Source organism: Haemaphysalis longicornis, unplaced genomic scaffold (assembly GCF_048455015.1).
Source record: "Haemaphysalis longicornis isolate Haplotype H1 unplaced genomic scaffold, Haemaphysalis longicornis Haplotype H1 scaffold_13, whole genome shotgun sequence".
Classification (NCBI taxonomy): domain Eukaryota; kingdom Metazoa; phylum Arthropoda; class Arachnida; order Ixodida; family Ixodidae; genus Haemaphysalis; species Haemaphysalis longicornis.
Window position 1 is genome coordinate 54,814,367 of NW_027526233.1, and position 16,583 is coordinate 54,830,949.

General features: G+C 48.9%; 1 pseudogene; it reads left to right on the forward strand.

The window, feature by feature from the left end:
• Positions 1-1,304: 1,304 nt before the first annotated feature.
• The window catches only part of LOC144163842 (uncharacterized), a 16,526-nt pseudogene continuing 1,247 nt past the window's right edge, over positions 1,305-16,583 (forward strand).

A 16,583-nucleotide genomic window follows, 5' to 3' on the forward strand; every position in this document is an offset into this window, starting at 1 on the left:
AAAAACCCCCAAAATAAAAAACAAACATTTACAAAAGTGGTCCGAGAGAATTAAAATTTGCCCATGATTTACCTTGTCGCAAAACCGCAAAATAAACAAAAAGCCGGGCTTTCTCTACCAGCGTGAAACTTGGGGAAGGGAAAAGGATGCCTTTAATAAGAGACATTGATTTCTTGTAGGTTTTAACGCGCGGATGCAACGCTGGCGGTGATGCACGAAGTATTGGGGGGCTCCGTATTTATTTTGAAACGCTGGGTATCTTTTACCTGCGGCTAAATCTAGAGCAGACGATGTTTTTGCTTTTTGCCTCCATCAGAAACGCATCCGTCGCAGCCAGGAATCGAACCCTCGTCCTCGTGCTCAGCACCACGTAACCATAGCCACTGAGCCACTGCGGCGGGTGGCAGTGTATAAGTGTATAATATGGTTTCGATCATGCGGGCCCGATGTATGATGCGATTTCCGAGTTATAAGGACGTGTACAATGCGCTTTCTATGCTGAGAGCTGGGAATCTTAGGCCTTGCAGCCTTCGCGTTTTTACCCACAGAGATGAAACCGTCGGGGGTAGAGGTACGCAGCTTTGCTGTAAAAGTCTTGTGTCTTTGAAGCACGAAGCGTTCTAGCGAAAGGCGTTGAAACGCGAGTGTTCCGGTGTGTTGTTTTTCTGCGCGTGGAGATAAAACATTCTAGCGCGAGGCATTGAAAGCGAGTGTGGGGGTGTGTCTTATTATTACGCGTGACTTTCTGCGGCGAGGCGTTCGAGAACAAGTGCTCCAGTGTTTTATTACTGTAGCTTCGTCTTCTGTTTCAAGTTCGCTTTTGTCCATTTCTGGTCTGTTTTCTATCTCTAAGTGTTACGATCGTTATGCCGCGAACCATGCATTGTGTTTATTTGTGTTTTGCTTTTACCGCCACGTTGCGCCGATCTGTGTTATCTCTGTGACAAGGGAAGCGCGTGTTCCATTCTTTCTGTCGGTGCCGCATGTGTTATCTGTTCTGATAGGGACAGCATTCCGATCTAACGTGAACAGCCCAGAATAATCTTCTTGGATATACCATGTTCTAGATGTGAATCAAGGTTCGAGAACCCCGCGCGCCGAAAGATAAAAAGCCGGCAGAGCAGACGCCGGGGTATTCGACTCGCCGTAGCTCCCATGCGTACGTCACTTTGTTGACTGCTGCTTCGCCGCCTCTGTATTCTTTGAGTTGTTAGGGGAGCACAAGGTCGCTCCAATAAACGTGTTTTCCTCGAAGACAACTGCGTCGTCTGTGGCTTCGTGACATCTGGTTAGGTGCGGGGTACATGAACCCTAAGCCCACATCAAGCCAACAATCAAGTCCCACTCGTGCCAGCCGCCGACAGCAAGATATTCAGCCGGAGTTTGGACTGCTTCCGGATAAGGTGAAGAAAGAAGACGTCGTGACCACGACCATGATCAATGCAGGCACCATGACCAGCACTACCAATCCTGCCCTTGTCCTTCAACAGCCCCGGGAACCACCATCGTTCCACCGATCCCCCGGAGAAGACCCTGAGGACTGGTTGGAGGAAGTGGAGAATGTCCGCACCTTTAACAGGTGGGATGAAGAAGAAACTTTCCGCCACGTTTTCTTCTATTTAGAAGATACGGCCTGAACCTGGTTTGAGAATCATGAAAGCTACCTAACCAACTGGACTCTCTTTAAGAGCGAGTTACTCAAAAAATTCGCTACCGTCCTGCGAAACGAACGAGCCGCCCTTTTGTTGGAAACGGGAACCGAACACCCCAACGAAGGGGTCGTGATCTTCGTTGAGGAGATGAAGTAGCTATTTCGCCGCGCGGACCCCGAAATTACGGAAGAAAAGAAGTTGCGGTTCTTATTGCGTGGTGTGAAGGAGGAACTGTTTGCTGAACTTGTCCGAAATCCGCCAAAGACCGTCGCCGAATTCGTGACCGACGCTAGCACCATTGAGAAAGCCCTCGAAATGCGTGCTAAGCAGTACGACCGGAACTTTGTTGGCACGGCCAATGCGAATTGCGTCGGCAGCATGCACATTCCCGAATGTAGCCTACGCGAGAATATCCGCGAAATAGTGAGGGACGAGCTTCGGAAACTGCTCCAAACGCCGCCGCAACCACAAGCGCTTCTATTACCGACGTCATTAGAGAAGAAGTGCACCAAGCGCTGGGAACTTCAACGACGCCACTAGCACCTCGCGAGCCGCAAGCCATGTCCTACACGGCTGCTGTCCGTCGCCCTCGCCCACCTGCGCCATATCGTCACGAGGCTCCATACCGTCGTCCCCTGTCGCAGGCCCGACAACCTGTGGTGCAACCCACCACCCCAAGGAAGACCGACGTGTGGCGAACGTCCGAAAATCGTACGCTGTGTTACAACTGCGGAGAGGCCGACCACATCTACCGTCGCTGCCCTACAGAAGGCTCGGTTTGCAATGGTTCGCCGTCGACGCACCCCGCCCCCGAACCAGCCAGCGCCCATCGGAGATCGAAGAGTACCTGTCCAACACCAGCCGTGGACCAGCCCGTTTCAACCGTTCGCCGTCGCCCTACCCATACCAGTCGCCAAACCGCCATAGCAATGCTGTATTCCCACGTGGAAGGTCCCCCAGCCCACGCGGGGGAAACTGAAGGCAGCAACTTCTGGAGGTGAAGTTGCACAACGGCTGAAAAATGAAAACCCTCCAACGACGCAAGGGCGCGCCGAAGACCGCGATTTACGACATGCCCTAATCCCGACGACCCGACGGAACCGTAACGAGACTCCCGAACACGGCGACAGCTACGGGGCGCGGCGCGTACCCAACATGACCGAGACGGCCGCTGAGAAGACGACGACGACAACGACTACGCAGAGTGCCCGACCATCAACACGCACAAGCCGATATGCGACGCCGCGACGCATCCGGAACACGAGGAAGGCGGCGTCCGACGTCCAGTTGTCCATCGACGGCTTTGACGCACTCGCCCTCATCGACACGGGAGCCGACTACTCGATAATGAGCGGGTCATTCGCGTCTAAGCTGAAGAAAGTTACGACGAGAAGGGACGGTCCGCATATACGCACAGCAGGAGGCCACCTCGTGACGCCAAATGGAATGTGCACATCGCGCGTCACCATAGATGGCACGACGTACCCAGCGGCGTTAGTCATTTTGCGTAACTGCTCCCGCAACGTAATTCTCGTATCGATCTTTTTAACGGACAACGGCGCAATAATCGATCTGCAGAGGAAGTCGATAACTTTTTCTTTCTCGCACTCAATGACGCCGGAATAGAGCCCCGCACACCGTGCAGCTGTAAGGATCGCCAATGATCACGTCACCCTGCCACCCTGCACAACCTTGATGGCCACCGTCTACTCTGAAGGTGCTGCTCCCGACGTCGACGCAATCGTGGAGAGTGACAAAAGGTTGCTTCTCGACCGCGGTGTATCTGTCGCAAGAGGCATTGCGTGGTGTAAGCAGCGGAAATCCCACATTTTGGTCACCAAATTCATCGAGGAGTACCAGCCTTTACACAAGCGCGATTCAATTGCGTTCCTTGAAGAAACGCAACAAGCAAGTGACGTGATCGCAGTCGCCGACTTTGAACGCGCACCCCACGATTCCTTCAAGCTTCCGCATCCCTTCGACCTGAATCCGGCGCTACCGCAAGAAGAAAGGAACACGTTATTGGCTTTGCTGCGTCGCTACAGCGAGTATTTTTCGTCAAACTCCAAGTTACGTCAGACACCTCTGACGAAGCACCGAATAATACCCGAGGATGGAGCCCGACCTACCCGAATGTCACCGTACCGCGTCTCTTCAGACGAGCGCGAAACCATCTGGACTCAAGTCGACGACATGCTCAACGACGACATTATACAGCCATCGAAAAATCCGTGGGCTGCGCGGGTCCGTACTCGTGAAGAAAAAAGACGGCAAACTTAGGTTCTGCGTTGACTACCGGCGATTGAACAAGATCACCAAAAAGGACGTGTACCCCTGCCACGAATCGACAGCGCCCTCGACCACCTCTGCCACGCGAAGTACTTCTCATCGGTGCATCTGAAGACAGGCTACTGGCAAATTGAAGTGGGCGAGAGAGACAGAGAGAAGACTGCATTCATAACCCCGGACGGCCTATACGAGTCCAAGGTGATGCCGTTTGGGATATGCACGGCACCAGCAACGTTCCAAAAAGTCATGGACACTGTGCTAGCTGGCCTGAAGTGGCACACCTGCGTCGTATTTCCGACGACGTTGTGGTATTCTCCCGGACTTTCGACGAACATTTTGCAAGGTTGCAGTCTGTACTCGAGGCTATCCGTACGTTGGGAATAATGCTGAAGCCTGAAAAGTGCCCTTCGCGTACGAGGAACTCAAGTTTTTGTGCTATGTCGTCAAGGCCACGGAGTCCTGGCTGACCCGGCGAAAACTTCAGCTATAGCGAACTTCCCAAGGCCGAAAGATAAGAAGGGCGTGCGCAGATTTCTCGGACTGTGCGCATAGTACCGGCGCTTCGTCGCACACTTCGCACGCATTGCAGAGCCACACTCACACGCTTGACGAAAGATAGCACGCCTTTCAGCTAAGAAAGTGCCCAACAGGAGGCGTTCTGCGAAATGCAACAACGCCTGCAAAGCCCACCCGTGCTCGCTCATTTCGACGAAAACGCCGAAACAGAAATTCACATGAATGCCAGTGATATAGGCTTGGGTGCCGTCCTCGTCGAAAAGCGAAGCGGGTGCGAAAAAGTAATCGCCTATGCCAGCCGTGGCCTGTCCAAGGAAAAAAACAACTACTCAGCCTCTGAAAAAGAATGCCTCGCGATTATATGGGCCATTTCGAAATTCCGCCCGTATGTGTATGAATGCCCCTTTGAGAGAGAGAGAGAGAGAGAGAGAGAGAGAGAGAGAGAGAGAGATCAAACTTTATTTAAAGCGGCCCATGTCCGGGCTGCCGAAAATGTGGTTCTGGTGGGCCTGGAAGACTTTCACGTGGGAATTCCGCAGGTGTCAGGGCCCCGCACGTGGGCAATGTGCCGCGCGAGGCGAGGCCAAAGGATTGGGCAAAGATCAGTCGGACAAGCGGCCCAGTTGTCCCATGAGTATGGAATGTGGGATGGTAAAAGGTGTGGATGAAGAAAGTGAGGTGATCGCCTGGCGCGAGGACAAGTCCAGTAGGTGTGTCTAACGTCGGCATAGACACCACACACCTGACAGTGGGCGTGCCATCTCGGGTCATGATATAGTGAAGAACGAGGTCACAAGAGAGGGAGAGAGTCTGAGCCTGGCGGATGTAAGTGCCTTCGCGGCGTGTGAGGTCAGAAGTGGGAGGAAGAAGATTACGGCGGGATCTGCGAAGGTCCTTCAGCTGTTGCCTCCGGGCCTTGTGATGGGCGGCGCTTTCTTCCTTGGGGCTGTAGTCCTGGGGACAGGGTTGAGGGTCGCTCGGGTTTCGATTTGCATGAGCCCTTTCCTACAATTCCCTGGTGTCCGGGAACCCATTCTAGAAATACGTGCAGGTGATTGTGGGCATGTAGCATGCAGTATGCGCTGTATTGGCTCGCCAATTTGAAGGACCCCTCAGGCAGGCTTGGTAGGTGGAGCTTGCGCGTGCAAGAATTCGACGTTACAGTCCTCTATAAATCCGGGAGGGAACACTCCGACGCCAACTGCCTGTCCCGAGCCCTTGTCGACCCACCACCACAAGACTCTAATAAAGACAGCGCGTTCTTCGGAATCGTGCCGGAGAGCGATCTAGCCGACCAGCAGCGTGCCGACCCCGAGTTACGCGTCATAATCGACTACCTCGAGCGATGCACCGACGCCGTTCCTAGGACCTGTCCTCGTAATGAAACATTTCAGCCCCGGAACGAGAACGAATTACCTACTTGTCATTCCCGCGGACCTTCATGACAAAATTTTGGAAGCGTGCCACGACGACCCATCTTCATGACATCTCGGCACAGCCCGCACTATTGGAAAAATCAAGGCGAGGTACTACTGGCCCCGCCTTACCTATGACGTCACCCACTAAATCCGGAGCTGCCGTGACTGCCAGCGAAAAAAGACGCCACCGACGAGACCCACCGGACTTCTGCAGCCGGTCGCCGTCCCATCAAGGCCCTTCCAACAGATTGGAATGGACCTTCTGGGCCCGTTCCCTACGTCATGATCCGAGAACAAGTGGATTGTCGTACCAACAGACTACATGACGCGCTACGCGGAGACCGCCGCTCTTCCGTGGGGGACTGCACAAGAAGTCACCAAATGTTTCATAAGACAAGTTGTGCTGCGACATGGAGCCCCTGAAGTCCTCATCACGGACCATGGAATGGCCTTTACTGCGGAGCTCATGCAAAGAATCTTACGCTACAGCAACACGGATCATCGAAGAACGACAGCGTACCACCACCAAACGAACGGACTAACGGAAAGTTTGAACAAGACGATTGCGGATATGCTGTCCATGTACATCGACGTTGAACATAAGACCTGGGTCGAAGTGCTCCCGTATGTGACGTTTGCGTGCCACACGGCTATCCAAGAAACCACGCAGATGATACCGTTCGAGCTCGTCTACGGAAGACGGCCGACTACAATGCTTGATGCCATGCTGCCGCACGTAGAAGATGACGACCTGAACGCCGACGTCCAAGGATGCCTTCAGCGTGCGGAGGAGGCCCGCCAGCTCACTCGAGTTCGTATAACGGAGCAGCACCTGGTGGATGCCGGCCATTACAACCTCCAACGCCGAGCCGTGGAGTACCACCCAGGCGATCGTGTGTGGGTTTGGACTCCAATCCGACGACGCGGACTGAGTGAGAAACTTCTGCGACGGTATTTCGGACCCTACAAGATCTCTACGACGTGTTGGCCAACGTACCGACGAAGTGATCTCCGATGGTGCCTCGGGCACATCACGACGACACACGCTGCCCGAAGTCGTCCACGTGGTTCGCTTAAACTCTTTTCATGGACGATGACGAACTTTCATTTTTATTTTTTCGGACTGTCGCTTTTGTTAGCATCGAGTCGATGTACTCTTAGAGGGGGGTAATGCCGCGAACCATGGATTGTGTTTATTTGTGTTTTGCTTTTACCACCCGGCTGCGGCGGTCTGTGTTATCTCTGTGCCAAGGGAAGCGCGTGTTCCATTCTGTGCCGCATGTGTTATCTGTTCTGATAGGGAGAGCATTCCGATTTAACGTGAACAGCCCAGAATAATCTTCTTGGATCTATCATGTTCAAGATGCGAATCGAGGTTCGAGAACCACGCGCGCCGAAAGATAAAAAGCCTGCAGAGCAAACGCCGGGGTGTTCGACTCGCCGTAGCTCGCATGCGTACGTCGCTTTGTTGACTGCTGCTTCGCTGCCTCTGTATTCTTTGAGTGGTTAAAGGAGCACACGTTCGGTCCAATAAACATGTTTTCCTCGAAGACAACTGCGGCGTCTGTGGCTTCGTGACAGTATTCGTTCCATGGCCCGTGGACAGGGCCTAAGTTTGCTTTCTAGCACGTTTGCACACCATATAAGTTCCAGTTTCTTTCCCAACTTTCCGATTGAAGTTATCCGTTACTGGGAGGCCCAGATCATTCGTCCGCCAGCTTTCACTTCTCTGCCAAAGTGGATCGCCTTAGAACGCGCTAGATTCGGTGGCCAAGTCCACATCCAATGGGCACGCTGTGGACCCAAAGGAACTACTGTTCCCCCGGAATGCGATGAAAGTTAAAACGAATAGGCGGTGCTTTCATAACACGCGGGTGCCATGTTTGATTCCGACCAGGGGAAAGATTTTTTTCTATGAATGGCGGCACATGTTATGGGTCTTTGCCACTGATAACCCCGTACTCCTCAGAGGTTCGAGGGGTCCCAGTGGTTCGGTGGCCGGTGTCACCGCGTAGAATTTCCAGGATCAATAGCAGAGACTTCCCAAACCATTATGTTTCTTGAGGATTCGACGTTTTTTGGTTCGAAGGATGAATTTCTGTCGGCCAAATAGCTCTACTGCTAAAAAGTGTCAAACAATGTTTAAAATACATAGTAAGAATAGCGAAAAAGGTCAGAAAATGTCTACAGGTAAACCTGGATATAATGAAGATGAGAAAATCTCGCAATTTGTTGTTACGTCCAGGTTTTCGTTACATCCAGGCTCGCGTGAATGAAGCGGAAACTGAACCAGAATGCTAGAAATCCGTAAACGTGAACTGACCGTTCAAGGTCTTATTTCAGAGTAGAAAACTGTGGGATTTGCGGCTGCTGCTTTCGCACCAGGTTAGGCACTACACGGTGCTCCAAGGAGGCGAGGTCACTTACCCCGTTTTCACAAGCGTAACTTAATTATCACTTTTGCCTCTCTAAAGCTTTTGGTTCCAAACGTGTTTCGAAAGCCGAACTTAGGTTAAAAAGGGCACCTTTTCGCGAACTTGATGCTCACTTCCGCACTCAAAATTGTTGAGATGGTGCTAGCTGGGGTGCTGTACCTGGCGGCAATGGCAGTTACTTGCTTGTCTGAAGAGAGAAAAGGTTTCGTTTTTTGGCTGCAGAACTCATCACAGAGGAACCAACACTACAGATAGCTGTGGAGACGCGCAACTAAACGCCGACATGGAGGCCTAGCACTTCAAAATCTAAGTGCCGAATAAACACTGCACTCAGACGTGCGAACGCAAGGTCGTTTGCGGTACGGACAAAAAAAGTGAAATGTAGGCACCCTTGCGACATGGTTTCAGGCTACACAAGCGAAACGTCAAGTGTGGGCTGCGTTAGCTATCGGATGGCGCCAGCCGCTCCGTCCAACACCACCATCATGAATAATTTTGTTTTCAGTGCTTCCAGATGTTTTTGTAGCTGCTGGCAATTCAAATTAGTGCTAGTATTCGGTACGTTAGTGCGTTTCGACTGCCAATTTTTTAGTAAAAGTTCGGCAAACAATGACTGATTAGATTAGCGAGTTCGTTACATCAATGGTAACCACCGCAACGTCTTCATTAGCTAGCGGTCGAAAACACAAGGGCTTCAACGGGGGTGGAAATGGGGAATAGAAAAAAATTACGCCCACCTCCCCTCGCGGAACCCTGGTGTGATCGACGCTGAAGGGGGTTCTATTGCGTGTTTCCGTTGGGTCGATTTCTCGAATTGCGTGAGACATCGTCGGGTAATGCGAGAGAGGGAGAGAGAGAGAGAGAGAGAGAGAGAGAGAGAGAGAGAGAGAGAGAGAGAGAGAGAGAGAGAGAGAGCAAGCGTAGCGCGGACGACCGTCGACTGAGAGTCGACTGACTACAAACAAGCGGCATAAGATTGCTACCTATTAATAGATAATTTTATTAATTTGTGCAGTTTTTACACATTATATAATGGTCGGTCTTTGGAAAGGGTTTCAATAACTGCACAATGAAATCTTCCAAGAGAAAAAATAACCAGGCTATCAAATTTGCAAAATACTGTAAAAGAGTGGTCTATAGGATTTTTATTTCGTACAATTTATTTGTAAAACTGAATGACCCTTTTTCAGAGAATCATGAATAAAACGGGAAGGTTTCTGCACACGAAGTGTGTCAACTCAGTGTCCAACAATGGAACTGCCGAAGTCCGCTTCAACTCAGCTGTTCAGCATTTGCTTTGGTTTCGTTGTGCGGGCGTTGGCTGTCCACTGCACAGTCAGCCAACGCCCTCGCAACGAAATCAAAGGAAATGCTGAACAAGCCCATTGTGATAATGCAACGTTCATTATCGGCAGCTATTCTAATAAAATACGAACGTGTCTTGCAGTTGTATACCATTTCGAGACTCTTTAGTAAAGACCCGCCTTGTCTACGTGTGTGATATAATCTGAGAGCCATTCTGGAAACCCATTGTGTTAAGGTGGCTGCTTCTGAAGTGCGTTATGGCGTAGCTACACCAACCATAGTAGGGCACAGAAATCGTTGCTTTAATACCGTGTCCAAATGACGCTCCTGTTTTGCCCTCTTTTAAGGCACAAATTCCCTTTTTCAGCCTGTTCTGAATTTTTATAACCTGTTGTTTTGAATGTTGCTAAGATGTGCGCTACATTGACCTTTCATCTCTCACTGTGACCAAGTAATTTGCATAAATTATTAGTTTGTTCGTGGAAGTGCATAGGTTGCACCAGCCTGGTATGGAATGGATAGCTTTTCTAGAAGCACTGTGCGCGCTTGGTGTCTCTTTAGAAGTTTTACGACAGCCGAAATCCGGCCGACGATTTTATACCTATCTGTGGCGTATGTTCTGTGCCAAAGAAGTAATTAGGAAAAAATAGTGTCCAAATGGTGACATCGTTTAGAGGTCGGCTTCATACGCGCAGGGACGAGGTTCGATTGCGATCATGGGAAACGTATGTTTTTTTTTCCCGAGGCGCTTGATTTGCCGGTGTGGAAACCCACTGTGCAAGACTGGATTTACTGCAGTGTGTTTTGGCGTCATATCATTCCTCAGTGAGGCGTACGCGAATTAGGAATTGTTAATCATGTTTACCCACATGAACACGCGAACTCTTGGAAAGGGGTAACAAACCGCTACGTATCAGAACATTGTGAACATTTTGAGCAAGGCGATCGCACGCCTTTATACCAGAAATGCAAAAAACAAATAATGATGCGCGCCAGTGAACTCTCGGTATTTGTGGAGGGCAATAGAGTCATGAAGATGGTGACACGTATGTGCGAGCTCTATCATTGACATAATTTTAAAAAATTGATACCTTTGGGATGTCCAGGTGTCCCTTGTATATGCGTTTTCTTTATTTGAGTATCTCCATTCACGACGCCTAATCACCATTTCGTTGTTACCATTTGCTCTGGTGTCCTTGCTTTAGGCTGTTTGTTTGTTTGTTTGTTTATTGAGCTTCTGACAATAAAATTGCCAAGGTTCTGAGGCAAAAGGCGATTGAGGCATTGGAGTCGCCCCGGGTGCAGCAGCTGCCGCCAAAGACGACTGCAATACTCGCCTGACTAGGCCCCTAGCACCTGACAGCACAAGCGACAGCAGAAGCAGCTATATCTGCCAAAATACATACAACAAGCATGCCTACTTCCGGTGTAACAACAGCAACATATGCCAAAATAAAGCATACTAAGAAGACACAACTGAAGATAATTACACGCTTTTCTTGCGTAACAAAATGTAATAGAAATAAAATTATCGTGCCCACTCTTCGTTTTTGCGCAGAAAAAGTAATATAGCGTTCGTAGCGTAGTAATATAGTGTTTGTGCGTAGTTTCTGCAAGGTTGATATGTCTGTAAATTACGGAAAGCTAGGGTCACATAACTTAAAATCCGTTATGTTTCGCCACTCTAAAAGTTACGTACATGTTTTGTTATGTTTTATCGCAGAGTGGACCGCAACATAGGTGAATTCTTGACCGCTAAAACCACGGATTCCGGAAAACACGAAGTCTTACTAATCGAAGAAGAAAATGGTAAGTATATAAAATTTCCAATTATTGCTGACGTTATTTGTAACTCATGATTCTAGGGGTTATCAGGAACCTTATTCTCGATTAGCGGAGCCTCCTTTAACTTTATCTTATAAGCGGCTGTTTCTGGGACACAAAATGTTTCATGCGTCTCTAAAAAGAATATTTTTTAGTTGGAGATAACGCGTCAACTTTTAGTTGTATGTATATACATTCAACTTGTATATACTTACATGTATATACAACTCAATGTATATACATACATAAGAAGACGTACTTGTGTAATTCAAAAGTGATGGTGTTATTAACTGCGGATTACGATAACAGGCAATCTAATGATGTGTACTAATAAATAAAGAGGCGAATAACAATGTTATTTGCTTCAAATGAAGTGCAAGACCCACTTGCTACATAAATGTCATCGGGATCTTATGTCATCGCGAATGTCATCGCGATCTTATAATAAAACTATTTGTACAAAAACATAAACATTTGATTTTTTAATTTTTTTTTTATATATATTCATGCTGAACAAATGAAGGCACCATTTTGCCCACTATTAATTGAGAAAGCTACTTTTTTCCCACTTTGAATGTATAGTGCAGAATGGGTGTGAGCTGTGCGTTCCTTTTTATCGCTTGGACTCTGTTCATGCTTTCACCCAAAGAAGACCAAACGCATTTTATCATCCATAAGGAAGCCCAGAATTGAAGATTTGTAATCATTGTTGATGTTGTCGAAACCATATATAAATACGGAAGTATGCCGAAGGAGGTCTTCAAGAGCTATGATTCTCGTGATTTTTATTTAATTATTTTGTCAATTAATGTGACTGTCAGAAACTACATGCCACACCGTGCCCTAAAGGGCGTATTGTTGAGCGCCGTAAATAAAAGCGGCAGCTTTATCTTCCCTGGTTTAGCGGGACAGTGCCACTAAGGTTAATTATTTTCGTGAGTCCAGCATAGCCCGCCACAGGTCTGGTGCCTCCAGATGATAAGAAACTTACTCGAACTGCTTTTCTCGTTGATGATGAGCTCGTCCGTCGTGTCAAAACAATGGGGCTAGATCTTGGTCGGCTATACCAAGGCGGAAAAGTTTGTACACGACGTGGTAGTTCGTGTTGGCGTATTACAGGCAGACTAAGTACTGCATGTTTAGCTAGTTGGTGTTGCATTTTTAGAAAAAGACATTCCAGTGAAGGACCGCACCAAGACTAGAGACGGTACGGGCCGATCCTGTTTGTTTTTCTCTACACATGAGGTAGACTGTATACTTTATATTCACCGCGAGCGAACTCGCATCTCCTAGCTTTGCCGAGCTACGTGTGAACCAACTGCTGAAGGTGGGGCTATCGGGAAAACGACGGAGCCAAACCTTTGAGGAGCGCTCAATCCCCAGTGAAACATTTTGTTGGACGAGTTGGTTCAATATTACTGAAATAAAGTTTCACGTGGTAAAGGCAATGACAGCACAACGGGCAGGACAGGTGCTAAATCACAACTGTTTTATGGAAAAAACGGCCTGCTATACTTTCGGCCCAATCGCACACGCGTACAACAATAAAGCAGGCTCTAGCTAGCCGCGTTAATTCGTCACGGCACACTTAAAAAAAATTGGCTCCAATCCACGCTCTGAAGGTGGTTGGAATGCGAAGCTTTAAACAACACCCACAACAATTGTCCATGCGACGTCACTTCAATTCACACACGTAGCTCTAGAAGGAGCAAAACCAGAGATTCCGCCTGCAGTTATCTGGAATTCACGGTGGCGGCGTCCCGAACGCAGGAGTGTCGTCCACGGCCGGGCTAACGAGGCGGACGCCGTCGCTGTAGCCCAGCCGCGGGTTGGCAGAAAGAAAACGGAGAGGTGCGTCTTTCGAAGGGTGATACAGCGGAACCTAGCCATCCTGATGTGCTACCTCGTGGCTACACCACCGCATGATACAAGCGCAGACACCAAAAGAACTCGGCGTGTGAGCGAAGTGATTTCCCATTATACAGATTTAAACTAGTTATTTCAGTGTGTTTGAGAACTGCGAGAAAGCTGAGGGAACCTTTTTAATCGCTATTTATGAGAAACAGTTTCTCTTTTCGCATGTTGTAATACCTCTTAAAACACAACTGCATTGGTATTCACCAATGCATAAAACCGAGTCCTGTTCGTGGCAAGCAGTGCACAAAAGGTAGCATTTCTCTAGCGGCCAGATGTCTGTATGTGGTCTCTACATTTTGTTTTCCGCCCAGCAAACCAATAAACCAATCATTAACGCATCTTTGCCATATGACCACTTAATTCGTTCGGTTCCAGGTTACCCACAAAATGTTGCCGAACAAGTTAACGAAGCCCCGCGAAGGAAGCGCCCAATGGACGCGAAGCTGCGCCAAAAAAGGCCCAAAACAGCCATCGACACTGTGCTTCTTGGGTGGAAACCGCTTTCCCCCCTCCTAATCTGCATTGCGAGTTTCTTGTCCCGCACGCCGCGAAAGAACCGTTGGCTGGTAGAGGTAGAATGCTGTGCTCTAAATCATCAAAACAAGTTCAAAAAAGGCCCACTATTTTAGGAAGATTGACCAGGACGGCTCGCTCACGCAATCCTCTCCATGTCGCTATATGTAAAAACAATTGGCGCTGCTTGCATTAGTGGTGCAACGTTGCAGAAAAATCAGGGCTGGCGACCCGTCCCTCTTCGTCTGAGACCCTGCTGCTGCACCTCATATGGATTTCAGAACTTGCCGAAAAACGTTCTCAATTAATGACAGGCCCGGATCGTTCTGTTTGAAGGCTTTTACATCCCTACGAAAATTGGCCGCGTAAGCACGCGCCAGAAAATTCGGAAAATTCGAAAGACAATGGTTCGAAGAACCCGAAGGAAATAATGCTGTGCTGCCTGACTGCTATGACAGCTAAATCGTCTAGCCGCCGGTTTCATAACCCTAAGCATGCAGGTTGGATTTCCACCAAGGCGCGCATTTTTTAGTTTCCATTTGGTGGTTTCGCCTGGGAGAATTTACGGCCGGGTTACATGGCTCCGTTGCTAAAGCTTACAAAACTCCAGACTTCTGTTCGGAATTTCTGTTTTTTGCAATTCGAGTACCCACTGACATTCTTTGAAGTGGCACGGCAAGTGTGATCCGGTCCCGTTCTACTGCAAATCAGTATATGTCTAACACGACCGCAATTTTTATTGAGGTAAAGCCGGCGTACTGCGCGCCGGTCCAGCTCTCGCCCTTGCCACCGTCAACCCCTCCTTTCCAAACCGTTATTCTCCTCGCCACCAAATATGCCTCTTTCACAGTTAGTAAAATAGGCTGACAGCGGCGGTAGCGCCGTTATCAGATGATTACGGCAAAACTATAAAAGCGCCCATGGGCGTAAAAACCCCCGAAAGACGCCGGTGGCGAATATGTAGCCGCGGCTTCCTCAAATTCCACCTCGCCGAGAAGCTGCGAATTCCTCGCAGTTGAACAGCACGTTTTTCGGCTGAAACACCGGCGGGAACCCACAATTCACCACCTTTCAACGCATTCCGAGTGACATTTTCGCCGGTGTATTTCGCGTCAAGTACCGCCTATTACCGTTTGTCGGTTAATGCTTGCACGAGATTGGGGTGAAAGGAGGGGGATCTAGGCACACCTGTGTTGCTTTCCGCTACCATTAGAATGCCCATTGTATTGTGTGGAGAATGAAACGTGGAAGCATCACGGCTGAAAGCGGCCTGTTGGTTGTCTTTCATGTGGAGCTGTTTGTGTTTGGGTTGGTGTGTTACCCAGCCAGTAAGATTCTGACGATGCGGATTGGACAGGGCCAACCACGTGTTTCTCCAACAAAATGAATGATGAGGCCATCCGTGTTTAAACTATTTATGGCACGGAATCTTGTCCGCTTAGAGAAAGAAGAGCGGAAATTGAAGAAACGTCGACAGCACAGCTTCAGGGTAGGGGGCGAAAACATCCGAAAGCCACTGCCATCGCCTTTGCTATCTGATGTTCCAGCTGGTCGTGTGGCAGAAACTTTTTCGGGAATAAACGGCAAATTGTCCGATTGGAACGTCGACGTAAGGCGATATTTTTTTCAGGTTGAAGGGCTTTCTGAGGGACATTTTCGATGGTGTCGGTCTCTACTAAGCACGCACAAAACTGGTTCCTGGTTTATTCGTGCTGGTGTTGTGACAGGACAGTGGGAGGGCGCACGCGCTGGTATAGCTTTCATGCCCTTACTTAATACATGTCTATTGTGCGATCGCCTCTGTTTTCGTCATGTGCAGTGATAGGGGATGTACACCACTACGTAATGTGTTGTACAGACCATGATGTATAGCGGACTGCAATGCTCTCAGTGATTCGAAAGCTGGCAGCCCCACACAAGACTCTGGACCACATCTTCTTTCCAAGGGGACATTGGGTTCTGCGAAGACATGTGTCACGCCTTCTCCTAAGCTTCGGAGCTGGCAAACTTGTGGTAAAAGGACACTACCTTTGGCTAATTAGGACGACCTTGGGAGGAGCAATTGCCGGCATATCCAGCCAGGCTAACGCCGCCTTTATCCCACAACAACCATGGCGGGAGGTTTCAACTTGGACGTCAAACAGCCCAATGCGACCTATCCAATGTCCTTTTCGTCGGTGCGTTACCAAAAGTGTAAGATGCCTAATACGCGGGACGGAAACACAGAACTTCATACTTGTCGGGTAGGATAGAGCTCGGGCCCTTCCAAGTTACATTGAGCTATTTGGATAAAACATAGGCTCAGTCGCACATTACAAACAAACGGGTTTCGTTTCGTACCCCCCGGGGACTCCGTTCAGCTTCGAAAGTCTTTATCCTTCACAAAGTAGAAGAACAATAATTTTATATGGAAACGTTATCTTCTCGTAGTCGGCCATTCAAACATCGACCAGTTTGGCCGATATAAACTTTGCCATAATCCAACGATATCTTTGCAAAACCTTTAACAGAGTTTACGAAAAGTTTTGCTTGCTTCTTATCGCATCTTTATTGACGTTTCTTTTTTGGATCAGCATGCGCGCATAGTCTGCTAAGTTTAAACTAGGTCCAAAACATTACTGAGAACTTATACCTTGTAGCGATCACCTTGGGACTGTTTGCCACTAGGTGAGTGTAGGGTATAATTTTAGGGCGTGTTTTTTGTGCAAATGCTG